The 12644-nt window shown below is 43.6% G+C and overlaps 1 protein-coding gene across 7 annotated transcripts in view; it reads left to right on the forward strand.

Moving 5' to 3' along the window:
- Positions 1-605: 605 nt before the first annotated feature.
- The window catches only part of Nr2c2 (nuclear receptor subfamily 2, group C, member 2), an 81641-nt gene continuing 69602 nt past the window's right edge, over positions 606-12644 (forward strand). For 3 of the 7 annotated variants that reach the window (XM_006505902.2, XM_017321518.1, XM_006505904.3), the window contains exon 1: positions 843-930. The gene's annotated coding sequence lies outside the window, so the exon portion shown is untranslated. Of the gene's footprint in view, positions 931-1536; positions 2003-12644 lie in introns of those variants that run through there. The other 4 variants (NM_011630.3, XM_006505906.4, XM_006505905.4 and 1 more) reach the window with 4 other exon arrangements.

Here is a 12644-nt window from a genome sequence, read left to right on the forward strand (position 1 = left end):
TTTCTAATGAGCAAGAGGTGTGTGTGTGTGTGTGTAATTAGATGGTAGAGTATATCCAATCTACACAGCTCGGTGATCAAGGGGAGTGGGTGAACATTGCAGGCAGACACTCAGAGGGAAACGGCGGCACCTTCCCAAGCCCAATGAAGAAGTATAACCCGGAGGCTTTTCAGAATGCAATCAGTGCGTGCCAAAGCTGCTTTTCTCAAATCGCGAAGGAGAGGGGCACGGGACTGCACAAGTCTGGGCTCCAAGGCTAAGCACCTGTTTTAAAAATGGGCCTGGGGCATCTGCACACTTGCCTGGTCCGGCCAGAGGCATGCACATCCTCGGAGCTTTAAAACAGAAAGCTACCATCCATCCCAAGGAAGGTACCGGGAGCTCAGTGCACTCCCAGGACACCGCTCGCTTGCAACATCTCGGCGCGGCGCCAGGCAAGGGCCCGCTTCTCCAGCCTGCAAGCGGTGCCTACGGGATCGGCCGCACCTGCCCGGCCCAGGCCTGCGGGCCTCAGCTCCGGCGGCGGCCGCAGCGGCAGCGGCGGCGTTCCGGTGCGCGCGCGCGCTCAGCCAATCGCGTGCTCGCCCGCCCCCCGCCGCCGCGGTGAGGCTGGCGCCGGGAAGAGGAAGAGGAACATTCGCCCTCCTCCTCCCAGCGCGCGGGCGGCGGCGGCAGCGGCACCGGGGTCACGAACTCTGACCTTTCACTGACAAAAACAATAACAAAGCGCGGTCCCTCCGCGACCCCGGCGGTGCCAGGGCCCAGCCCGCCGCCCCGCTCCGCACCGGCCCGCCGCGGCGTCCCGGCCGCCCGAGCCCCCGGGCTCCTGCCCTCCGGCGCCTGCCCGGCCCGCGCCCTGCCCTCCTAGCCGGGGGCGCCGGCCGCAGACACGGGATCTGCTCCGCGGTTGTGGTGGCGCCCGACCCTGAGGTAAGAGCAAGCCCGCCGGGCCAAGCCGCGGCGCGGCGCGGCGCAGCGCGGCACGGCGGAGGAGGGCAGGCCTGCGCCGCCATGGAGGCCGCGGAGGCTGAACGCGGCCTTTTACCTTTGCCACGGGGCGGTGGCGGCGGCAGCAGCGGGCGCTTTGCATAGTGGGCCGGGCCGCACCCTTCCCTCCCCTCTCTTCCACTCCCCTCCCCTCCCGCGGCCGAGCCCGGCGAGCCGCTGTCCTGACCGGGCCGGCCGCGCGCCGCGGGGGCGGAGAGGGGGACTGTCCGCGGCCCCGCCTCACGCCTGGCCCTCCGCCAGCGCCGCCATCTTGTCCCCGCGGCGCCGGCCAGGCTCCCCTCGGCGCGCGCCCGGCCTGCCCGCTTCTTCCTGTGTTCCCCGCTCCTCACCCCAGCACTCCCCGCCTGCCGTTGGCTGCCACCCTGGCCCAACCGCCGTTTTTCCGGACTAGGAGGGTGGAAGGGGAGGGAGGGAGGCGTGGGCAGGGCACGACCTCCTGAGTGACGGCCGGGCTGGCCAATCGTTCCCCCTTATAGGAGGGCCACGGCCTGCGGCACCGCCCCCGGGGCTGTGCTGGTTGGTCCAGGTGGGAGAGGGAGGTCCCGGGGGCCGCTAGTGCGGGGTGTGAGGCCGGGCGGGCCAGCCTCTGAGGAACTTGGTGGGTCTCGGGCTGGGAAGCTGGTGATGCTTTTTGAACCCATGGCGCGGCCAGAAGGGAAGAGTTCGTCGGCACTTGGAGGCTCTCCGGGGTTCGCGCTTTCCTCACGACTCTGGACGGAGCCCCTCTGGCGGGCTCAATTTCAGTCCATGAAATTGGGACACCAGACGTTCTTGCCAAGCCTCGCCTCTCTCCTCAGCATTGTTTGAGGGACTGTTCTCTGAAAATGGAGTCCAAGCTACTCTGCCAGCCTCAAAAGTAATTTGCAAATGGTGGTGTTAGTTTTTTCGTCTTATTGTGGTGCTGGGGACGGCCCTGCCATTGAGTAACATCCCTAGTCCCAAAATGGTGATGTGGAAATATATAAGGAACCAACTGGAGTGGAAAACTTGTGAGGTGATTCTCTTTCCTACTTTCATTAAACACAGTTGTGCGTAGCTTTAGACACTAGGACACTACTTCCAGAGATTCAACTGACCTGGGCAAGGAGCCATTCTCCCCCCAGAATTTTGGATGCCGAGGGGATACAAAGGCTCAGAGAATGGTCAGAGAATGGAAGAAACTGGATGATGTGCTGAAGGAATCGTGAGGGCATTAATTTAATTGGATGGTGAGGAAGTCAGGCTTCACTGAATGTTTGAATAGATTTCAGGAAAAGAGCTGGGTTCTGGATAGCAAGCTTGAAGATGGGAAGGGAAGATTTTCCCACACTTTTTGTTGAGTAAATTGTTGCTGATACTATTGATAGCTAAGTGCTGCATATTTAATTGGTGCATTTTTACCCGAACTTGACAGTTGGGATAGCATGCCCAGCAATAAAATGTCCATTATACTAAGCAGGGAATTTGAATTGGACTTCAGTAGGCATTCTTTTAACATATTTATCTTTCCCAGAGATAAAATTGATTGATGCTATGAAGCTACTGAAAATCTCATTTATCAAAGTGGAAAACAAACTTTACAAAATATAATGTTAGCTTCCATTGGAAAGTCTGATGACTAAAATATTTGTGCATATAACATAGTAGGAAGGGCTGGCTAGCATGTAGGAAATCAAGTTTCATCCTTAGCACTGCATAAACTTATGTAGTGCTGCATATCTGTAATCCCAGTTACTGGGGCGGTGGAGGCAGATCAGAAGTTTCAGTGTCATTCTTGGCTACATAGAGTTTTAGGCCAGCCTGGGCTATAAGATCCGGTATCCAAAATAAAATATTTGAAATCAAACAATACCTTTTTAATAATATGAGCAGTCTCAGTTTTAATTCTTTCTTTGGATATCTCAAGAGACAGTGTAAGTTAAGCCAAGCAAACATTTCCAAAAAGAGATTGGAATAAGCTGTCCCAAAGTGACTTGCAGCCCAGTGAGTTCTACACTGTGGATTTTAAAGTTTTCCTGAATATTTATGAGGTGATAGAATCTTCATGAAATAAAGTGACAACCCCCTTTCCCACTCCCAAAGCATGATGGCTCTTCCTTTTGGGTTTTCTCTTTCCAAAAGCTGGAAATTTTAAAATCACAATACAGTTGATATTGTAATGATATCAGATCTTTTAAGGATGCAGACCCTTCTTTCAGGCACATGGGTGAGAAAGTGCCCTGATACCTTTAGTTTCTGATAACAGCAAGAATAGCCTAATCACAGGTTCAAGGCTGTTCAACCACAAAAGGGCGTTCTAATTGGAGACACAGCTATCAATCTGAAGCTGCAGTTTTCTCCAGTTATTTTGTATCGAAATCCTTGTCAGTCTGTAGTCAATCAAACTTTTAAGAGACCATCCAAGTATGGTGGTTGGCACAAGACTTTATCACACACAAGAGTTCTAGGCCAGCCAGGGCTACATAATGAGAATTCTGTGTTGGGATTGGGAGTAAGGTCTGTGTCAACAGTCTCTTCCCTTTATAAGAGGAATTCTAGGACTTTTTGAGGGTTTTTTTGTTTAGTTCTGTTGTTTTGTTTGAGAAGTTGTCTAGGTTGGCCTTTTAACCCTGGCCTCTAGTGATTTCCTGTGTTAGCCTCTGAGCAGCTGAGACTTTAGGCTGGTCTGTGCTACCATGCCTAGGTGGAGAAGTTTTTAATACCAAGCGACCTGGTATGATAGAAGGATCTTGGGTCATGGAGTCAGAAAAACTTGGTCCCAGAATCTTGATTAAGCAGTCTTTTTGAGGTTATACATTTGTAAGCTGGGGAAGAGGGAGCCAACACAAGGATGGAAGAGAGTGGGTGAGGATTTGCTGCAGTAACTGCAGACAAGAGAGGTGAGACTGGTGAGATAGCCTGTATCTTGCTTGAGGTTCACATTTGAGTATGTCTTTGAGTTCTCCTGTGTGCCATTTGCTCCAAAGGTTTGAAGTATCAGAGTGGACACCAAAAGGGATCATCTGTGAAGGGAGCTTAGCATCTCAAGGGGACTGAAGCCAATCTGGGCCACATAATGAGTTCCAGGCTTGCAACCCTGTCTTGAAAAACAGAATAGGAAATGGCCCTTGAAGCTCATCAAAACCAGCCTAGCCACCTGATATATATTCCCTACATTTTAGTTTGTCTTCCTTTATTGCTGACTATGAAAAGCTGATTTCCTTTTTTGGAGACAGGGTCTTATTATGTAGCCCTGGGTAGCCTGGAACTCTCAGAGATTCACTTGACTATGCCTCTTGAGTGCTGGGATCAAAGGTATATGTTGTTATATCTCACTTAATGGCTGACCTTTTCTTCTGTGTGTGATCATCATCTGAAATTCATGTTTCTGTGACACGCTATAGGAGATGGTTTTTTGGTCTTTGGAGGTTTAACTTGCCTAAAGGCTGACATTCTCTGTCATTCTTTGCTATCTTGTTGTTCCTTCCCCATAACCGTTGCAACTTTCTGTGAACTCTGGTAGCTAGGATACCTCTCCTGATTACTAAAAAGCTAATGTTGAAGCAGGAAAAGCTTTCTACCTAAAGGTATGACAGCCAGGGAACACTTTCAAGTGGCATAGCTCACAATGATGAGAAGGAGGTGTGTATAGGGGGAATTGAAGCCCAACTCAGTACATTGGCATGGGCATTGTTTAAGGGCATTGTTTAGCCAGGTTCATACCTTAGCATCTGGGCGTCTTGGAGAGATGAGAAATGAAATGTTAAGGACAGGAAATGAATAAGTTACTGCAGACTTTTATCTGGACTTGATGAGGCAGTCTTGGATTTTAGAAAGCATTATGTCAATGAAAGTCAGTTTCAGGGCAAAGTATGACTTATAGGCAATAGAAAGTACCCCCTCCATTATAATAATAAAAGACTTAAAACCCTTTAATAGGTGGTGACAGGATCTATTTTGTATTTACTGATCAGTAAATACAAATTCCTCTCTATTTACATTCTAACCCCAAAGGTTTTTGGAAATGTTAGAATGTAAATAGAGAGGAATTTCATTGCAAGATTATAATTTTCTCCAGTTTGGATTCATGGGAGATGTGAAAGAATGTGCTTGGGTCTGGAGCAAAGGGCAGCTCTTAGGAGAAATAAGGTTGGTGGTACTGGGCTCAAAGGTGAGAGCTCTCCAGAACCTTCCTTGTTTACCTTTACTGCTCTATGTAGTAAGAATCAGCTATGCAGGAGCTAAAAAAGGTTCCTACCAAGCTACCCATAGGTGCCCTTTACATTCTAGTACTGGCTGATTGGATGCCTCTTGAGAAACTGCTCAATGCTGGAATGCTTCAGTATGCATTTTCAGGGTCTTCTCTTCTACAGTGAATCTGATTGTGTACTAATGGAACATGCTAGAAATGACATTTATATTGCTCATGATCCTCTCTCCCACACCCCTATTTACAGTAACACAAGATTTACTAGGTTGATAAGATGAATACCTAGTAATTATTGTTTTACCAACGTGGAAAGCAGATGTCACAAGTGGTATTATATCAGTCCTCAGCTGAAAAGGCTGGTGACTAGAATATATATATTGACTCACTTAGTACAACTTTTAAGAAATGAGATTATTTTGTTTTTCTAGAGAGATATAAGATACTCCCTTATAGAATGTGTAATTGAACCGGGTGTAGTAGTGCATACTTGTGATCCTAGCTCTGCATCTTCTAGTGTGTGACAGGATCATGAATGAATGAAAGGTAGTGATCATACAATGAATAAGTACCACCTATTATAGTTAGCAACAAAGTAAGAGACGCTAAAATCTGGAGATATACAGAATGAGGGGCCTACTTCAGGTGGGAGGTGGGAGGATGGCAAGTTTGAGGTCAGTCTAGGCTACATAGTGAAATCCTATCTCAGAAAAGCAAAAACTAAAAAGTAAATGAAAATAAATAAAAGGGTTTAAAGTGGAAATCAGTGATAAAACTTACTTAGAAAGTAAGGCTTGGGCATGATGGCTTACACCATTGATCTCAGCAGAGACAGGTAGATAACTGAGTTAAAGACACGCCAGGGCAAGATCTCAGTTACCGTAAGGCATGAGTAAGACTATTTACAGAAACACTAGTATAAGAGCTCCAGACTAGAAACAAGCTGAACACCAGCTGTAAATGATCAAGTTATGGTGTAGTCATGTGTTAGAATCCTAGACCATAATGAAAATGGACTGCAGGAGAAGCTAAATACACATAAAGTATATTACTTATAGTTAAAAAAAACAAGCAAAAACTATCCTTGATAATAGATATTAGAAGAAAGGAAAGTTAATGATAACAGGGGAGGTGCTTTGGAGACTTCAGGCTGCTGGTACTGTTGTTTTCTGGTGTGAATACATATTCTGTTAGTAGACAGTCATCACAGTGTTTAGTTTGAGCACTTTTTGCATTTGCATGTTGTAGTTCAGTAAAATTATTACTTAAAACTGTTAAAAATTGCCAGGTGGTGGTGGTGGTGCATGCCTTTAGCCCTACCACTTGGGATTTGAGTTTGAGGTGAGGCTGGTCTACAGAGTTCCAGGACTACTACAGCCAGGGCTACACAGAGAAACCCTTGTCTCAAAACAACAATAACAAAAGTGTTAAAAATTATCCTCACTGTTCTACTTATTTTCTTTTTTTTTAAATATTTATTTATTTATTTATTATATGTAAGTACACACCAGAAGAGGGCATCAGATCTCATTATAGATGGTTGTGAGCCACCATGTGGTTTCTGGGATTTGAACTCAGGACCTCTGGAAGAGCAGTCACTGCTCTTAACCGCTGAGCCATCTCTCCAGGCCTCTACTTATTTTCTATCTTAACAATTTTGGTCAGTAAAGTCGCTATATAGCTAAAATATTAAAGAAATTGTCATGGTGGAGCTGGATTATAAAGTCCTGACTGCAGTACTGAAGTATGTAACACAGAGAAATTAGCAGTTGTTTAGTTATTAAATGTTCAACTGATACCCTGTTACTGTTTTTCTTCCTTGACTTTTTGTTTTTCTTGGAAAGTTATTTGAAGTGTAATGTGGTCTAGAGGTACTAGTGTAAGTTTTAAAGTCAGAGTGGTATGAGTTGGAATACTAGCACTTCATTAGCAGCTGGATCACTTTAAACATGTTTCCTGTGTGTCTGTTTTTCTGACTTCTTGTTGGAGCTTATGCATCATACTAAAGTGCTGAGAATCAAAACATACATCGTTTGACAGAACATGCCATAGGTGCCCAGAAGTCTGCCCTCCTTTTCCAATTGTCTACTCCTGGCTCATTCTAACAGAAACAGAATCAATATTATCATTATTACACTTAAGTCATTGGTAGGATGAAGCAGCAGTCTTCACACACACACAAACACCTGTAGTAGTTCCCCAGTAGCATAGGAACAACATGGCTGTGGAAGCTGCAGCTTTTCTACGATATTCATCTCCCGCCTCCCTCGGGAATGTTATTTTTCCTTTTTCTTTCTTTCTTTTTTTGTTTTGTTTTGTTTTGTTTTGTTTTCGAGACAGGGTTTCTCTGTGTAGCCTTGGCTGTCCTGGAACTCACTTTGTAGACCAGGCTAGACTCAAACTCAGAAATCCGCCTGCCTCTGCCTCCCAAGTGCTGGGATTAAAGGCATGCGCCACCATGCCTGGCTATTTCTCCTTTTTTCTTACTGGAAGAAGAAACTAATCTCCTTTGGATGGGCATGATGGGTAGGGAAGCACATGACCCAGAGGCTAAGTGATCATTTGAAGTCTTAAAAGCATCAGGATTTCGATAACTGGTTGTGGATTTAAGCTTGGCCTTAGAGCCCTAGAGGCATCTAAAGGGCATGTTTTCTACTGAAGAACATTGGTATTATATTAAACTTTGATTTTTTTCCCCCATGTCCTAATTCCAAATCCTAATTTGACATCAAATCTGTGGCTTTGTGTTTCTTATTTTATGTCATCTAGAGTTTTATTTTTCCACGAATATAAATAGGTTTCTACATGGGTCTTACCTAGGCCCTCTGTGCATATGTTATAGTTGTGTAACTTGGTCTTCTTGTGGGACTCCTCTAACAATGGGAGTGAGGGCTGTCTCTGATCCTTTTTGCTTGATTTTGACCCTTTCCCTCTTACTGGGTTGCCTCATCCAGCTTTAACATGAGAGGAGGTGACTAGTCTTATTGCAACTTGATATACCATGTTTGGTTGGTAACCCTGGAAGACCTACCCTTTTCAGAAGGGAAGTGGAGGAGGAATGAGGTTAGAGGTGTGAGGGGGAGACTGGAAAGGGAGGAGGGAAACTGTGGTTGGGATGAAATATATAAGAGAACAAATAAAATTTAAAAATGTAAAAAAAAAAGGTTTTTAACAGATTATACTTAAACTATATCATGAAATTCTATCCAGTTGTATCCTTTTTTTTTTTTTTTTTAAAGACAAGGTCTCACTATGTAGACCAGCAGGCCTTGAATTCACAGGGGTTGGTCTATCTCTCCTAAAAGCTGAGATTAAAGGTGTGTGCCATCATGACAGCTGGCTTGCCTGCCTTTTATTTTTCAAATGATCATTTGATACTGCTTTTTTGGGGGACTGGGAATGGGGTTAGGGTCTCTTATTACCTAATCCTGGAACTCACTGCATAGAACAAGCAAGTTTCAAACAGTAACAGGGTATCAGATACTTACCTCTTTCATTCATAGACTAGAACATTTAATTAATTTAAACAATTGCTAATTTCTACATGTTACACTTGGGATCAAAAAGGCATGCTCACTACAGGTGACCCTGAATTTTTTTTTTTTTTTTTAATTTTTTTCCCCCTGAGACAGGGTTTCTGTGTAGCCTTGGCTGTTGTGGAACTTACTCTTTAGACCAGGCTGGCCTCAAACTCAGATCTGCCTGCTTCTGCCTCCTGAATGCTGGATTAAAGGTGTGGGCCACCACCGCCCAACCTTGATTTATTTTTAATTATTTCAGATTATACCCTAATTCAGCCCTTTCATTTTGCCCAGCTGGCAGCTTAACAGTGTGAATTATAGTTGGTTGTTTATACAACATACATATATTCAATCTTGGTTATATCTTAAAGAATGTTTCACAGTTTTAGTTTCTGCCTTCATGTTTCTTTGCTTTTGTTTTTTTGAGAAGGTAAAAAAAGCAGCACTTTCAACAAATAGTAGCTACAACATACAGTTAGTTCCAGATTCAATATACACATTTTGGCAGTCTGATGTGGTTAGCATTAGAGAGATCAGCTTAGTGCCTGAGCCTCACAACCAGGGAGACTTGCTCAGGACAATAGGCACTTTGAATGCTGTTAAGTTCTTGTTCAGGTAGGCAGTACATAAGCATGAGTGATTTGAATCCCTTGATCATGAAAGGAAAGATGAGTTCCTAGATTCCAGTTACTGAAGACAGTTTCTCTGTTGCTGAGTGCCATAGCTATACTTCCTGCCCACTGAGAGAGACCTGTTGCTCCCATCAAGAACCTGATTGGCTGTGTTAGGGTCCATATGCCTACTTAACTGAAAACAGGGTTTCATCAGCTGTCAGTCTTCTGTGAGTCTGGAAGAGTTCATTTGTGCTCTTGTTACCCTGTGGTCTGCACCACAGTTTTTACTTACTGTGTCCTGCTGTCATCATGTGCTGCTCAGGATAACTTGTTAGTTTGAAATTAAATTTAAGGATCTACTTTCATTTCTTACTGTTGTCATGAGTCGTTACTGGCTTTTGTTTGCAATATTACTTTTCCTGTCACCTCCACCCTGCTATCAAAAAAGTTTCTTTTGTTGAAGATCAGATACAATCATGTTAAAGCTATTGATGGTTCCCCAGCATCCAGTGTCAGCCTCTGATCTCTCCCATAGTTTTTGGCATATTGCCTGCTGTTCCTCAAATACCTCACTCTGTGTCAGACTTGCTAGTTCCTTAAGAACTGTCCTTCCTGCTTAGAATACTCTCCATTCTTCCTTTCTTTGATAAATTCCCATTTTTAAAAAAGATTTATTTTATGTATGAGTATACTATAGCTGTTTTCAGACACACCACAAGAGGGCGTCAGATCCCATTACAGATGGTTGTGAGCCACCATGTGGTTGCTGGGAACTAAGGGCCTCTGGAAGAGCAGTCAGTGCTCTTAACCGCTGAGCCATCTCTCCAGCCCCAAATTCCCACTTCTTAAAACCTAGTTTAAATATATCTTTAAGATACATGTGGAGAACTACTTGAGGGAGTTGATTCTCTCCTTTTACCATGTAGATCTCAGGCTGTCAGACTTGAGGGCAAGTGCTTTTACAAACCATGGAGGCATCTCACTAACTCTTCTTTAAGATGTCATTAGCTCTCCAGCAGAGGGAGTTACTTCTTCCTTGGGACATTCACCATAGCCATTAAATTGCATCAGGTTCATCAAGGACAAAGGACTTGACTTCCCTTATTTTGTTATTTCTCAACCTTCAGCTCATTGTCTGGTCATCATAGTTTCTTAATAAGAGTTGGTAGGCTATTTGGGGTTTAACACTTTTTTTTTTTTTTTAAACATACAGTGCTATGTCTTGATAGCTCTTGGCAATTAGTTGGGTTCTCTTCTATCAACATGACTTTAGGTACAATTTGAAGATTAGCTAGTTGAAGAGTCATCTTCAGGTTTCTATAGCCAGAACTAGCTGTGTTCTGTTCACAATGCTTATTAATACAACACCAGCTGTTAGTTACTGTTGGTGCTGCTAAGCTTACCTTCATAAACCAAGAAGGCTTTTTCTTTTTGGTGCTTTTGATCAAAGCCCAGATCTTGTGCATACTAAGCAGGCTCTCTTTCACTGAGCCATACATCTAGTTCTTCCAGGTCCCTAAAAGCTTATTTCTGTAGTAATAGGTTTTAGTTTTGTTGTTTCTAGATTTCAGTTATGAAGTTAGTGACTGAGTTTTCCAGCTATCACTGTTCTTTGGAGCTTGCCATTTTGGGAAGGGAGATGCCCTCTAATTGAAAACTGATGCCCCATACTTTGTTCCATATGACTTATGTCTGTGAGGTGTCCTGTGGTTGTATGGTGGTGAGACTTGCCCACATTATCTTTATTTCAGGAGCACTTAGCTACAGGTACCTCACAGCTCTCCTTCCTGACATTTCCTGAGAGTTTGTTTTACTTACTTTTTACATTGTGATGTCCTGCAAGGAGAAGCTTCATACACACACACACACAGAGACACACACACACAGACACACACACACACACGTGCATGCACACACACACAAGAATAGGATTTGGTTTACACACCACATTTTCTAACATGGCTAAATGCAGTTTTAAAACTCTAACTTATCTGCTCTAGTTGGATAAAAGTCTTTCTTTTGGAATCATGGTTGTCTGAAGTTTCTCTGCATGTCCTTTGACTGTCTCCTCTTTTCTTTTCAGAAGGCATACATTACGCCTCTTTCATTTTTATTTAGCAGTTGATGGCTGAAGCTGCTTGGGAGGTAAAAAAACCAACATTGACATCAAGAATTCCAGGAATTCAAGAGATGGTACAGGAAGTGGACAAGGCCTATAAAGCTGTGACAGTGAAATAATGGTGGTAGTAAACAGAAAGATAAATAACCAGTGGTGGACTAGAGAACCTGCCATTATATGTACACACTCAGAAGGAAACCTGAGTTATGATGGCAGAGATGACATTACAGATCAGTGATGAAAGGATAGGTCGTTCAGTCCACGGTGCTGGAAAATTGATGTCTGTGCCTGACTCATCACACTCAAAAAACTAATGGGCACATGGATTAAGAGCTTACAAAGTGAATGATAACATTATTTAGCACTTATATAATAAAATATGTACCATGGTATTTTTAACCCTAGGGTAGGACAGAATGTCCTTAAAACATTAAAATGCAGACTGCCAGGGCTGGCAGGATGGCTTGGGGTAGGTGCTTCAATCTTTAGAGCCCTTGTAAAGGCAGAAGAATCAGCTGCAAATTATCCTCTTCACATGTGCACCACCACATACACATGCATCCCCACTGTATGCTAATAAGTAAAAAAAGTAATACACACTTCTAAAATATTGATCCATTCAGCATTAATATCATACTGCTAGTCAAGACATGTTAAAGGATGGGTGAAGACATTCACAAATGTATACACTTACACAGTCAAATAGTATCCAGAATCCTTAGGTTTTTAAAGTTTAACAGATGTACTATTTCCTGACTTATACATATGGTTACTAGAATTATTTTGAGACTCATAACTATTTTAAGTTGACTGTCCCTGCAGATTTAAAGTGATTCAGGGTAGAGGTACAGTTTGGTGCTTTCGTAGCAGGTTTAAAGCTGTGAATTTGGTCCTTAGCAATATAAAACAAAAGCAAAACAAAGCCCATAAAGTGGACCATTGGAATTCAGACAGTTGTCTATGGGGTTTTTTCAGGAAATCCCATAAAAAGAAAGGTCTTTTAAAGAATATTCTGATATTTCTATATTATTCAATAATAATTCTCTACCAGTGTTCCAGTGTATTTAGGGTCACTTATTTGTACTTAAAACTACAGTTAGCAGCAGAAACAGTGACTATGTTTCAGAGTTATAAAATGATTAGTTGTGGCTGTCTGTCTGGATTGAATTCTTATCATATGTTACCTATTGGCTATCATTATTTTCTTCGTTGAAGAG

This window comes from Mus musculus, chromosome 6 (assembly GCF_000001635.26).
Source record: "Mus musculus strain C57BL/6J chromosome 6, GRCm38.p6 C57BL/6J".
Lineage (NCBI taxonomy): Eukaryota > Metazoa > Chordata > Mammalia > Rodentia > Muridae > Mus > Mus musculus.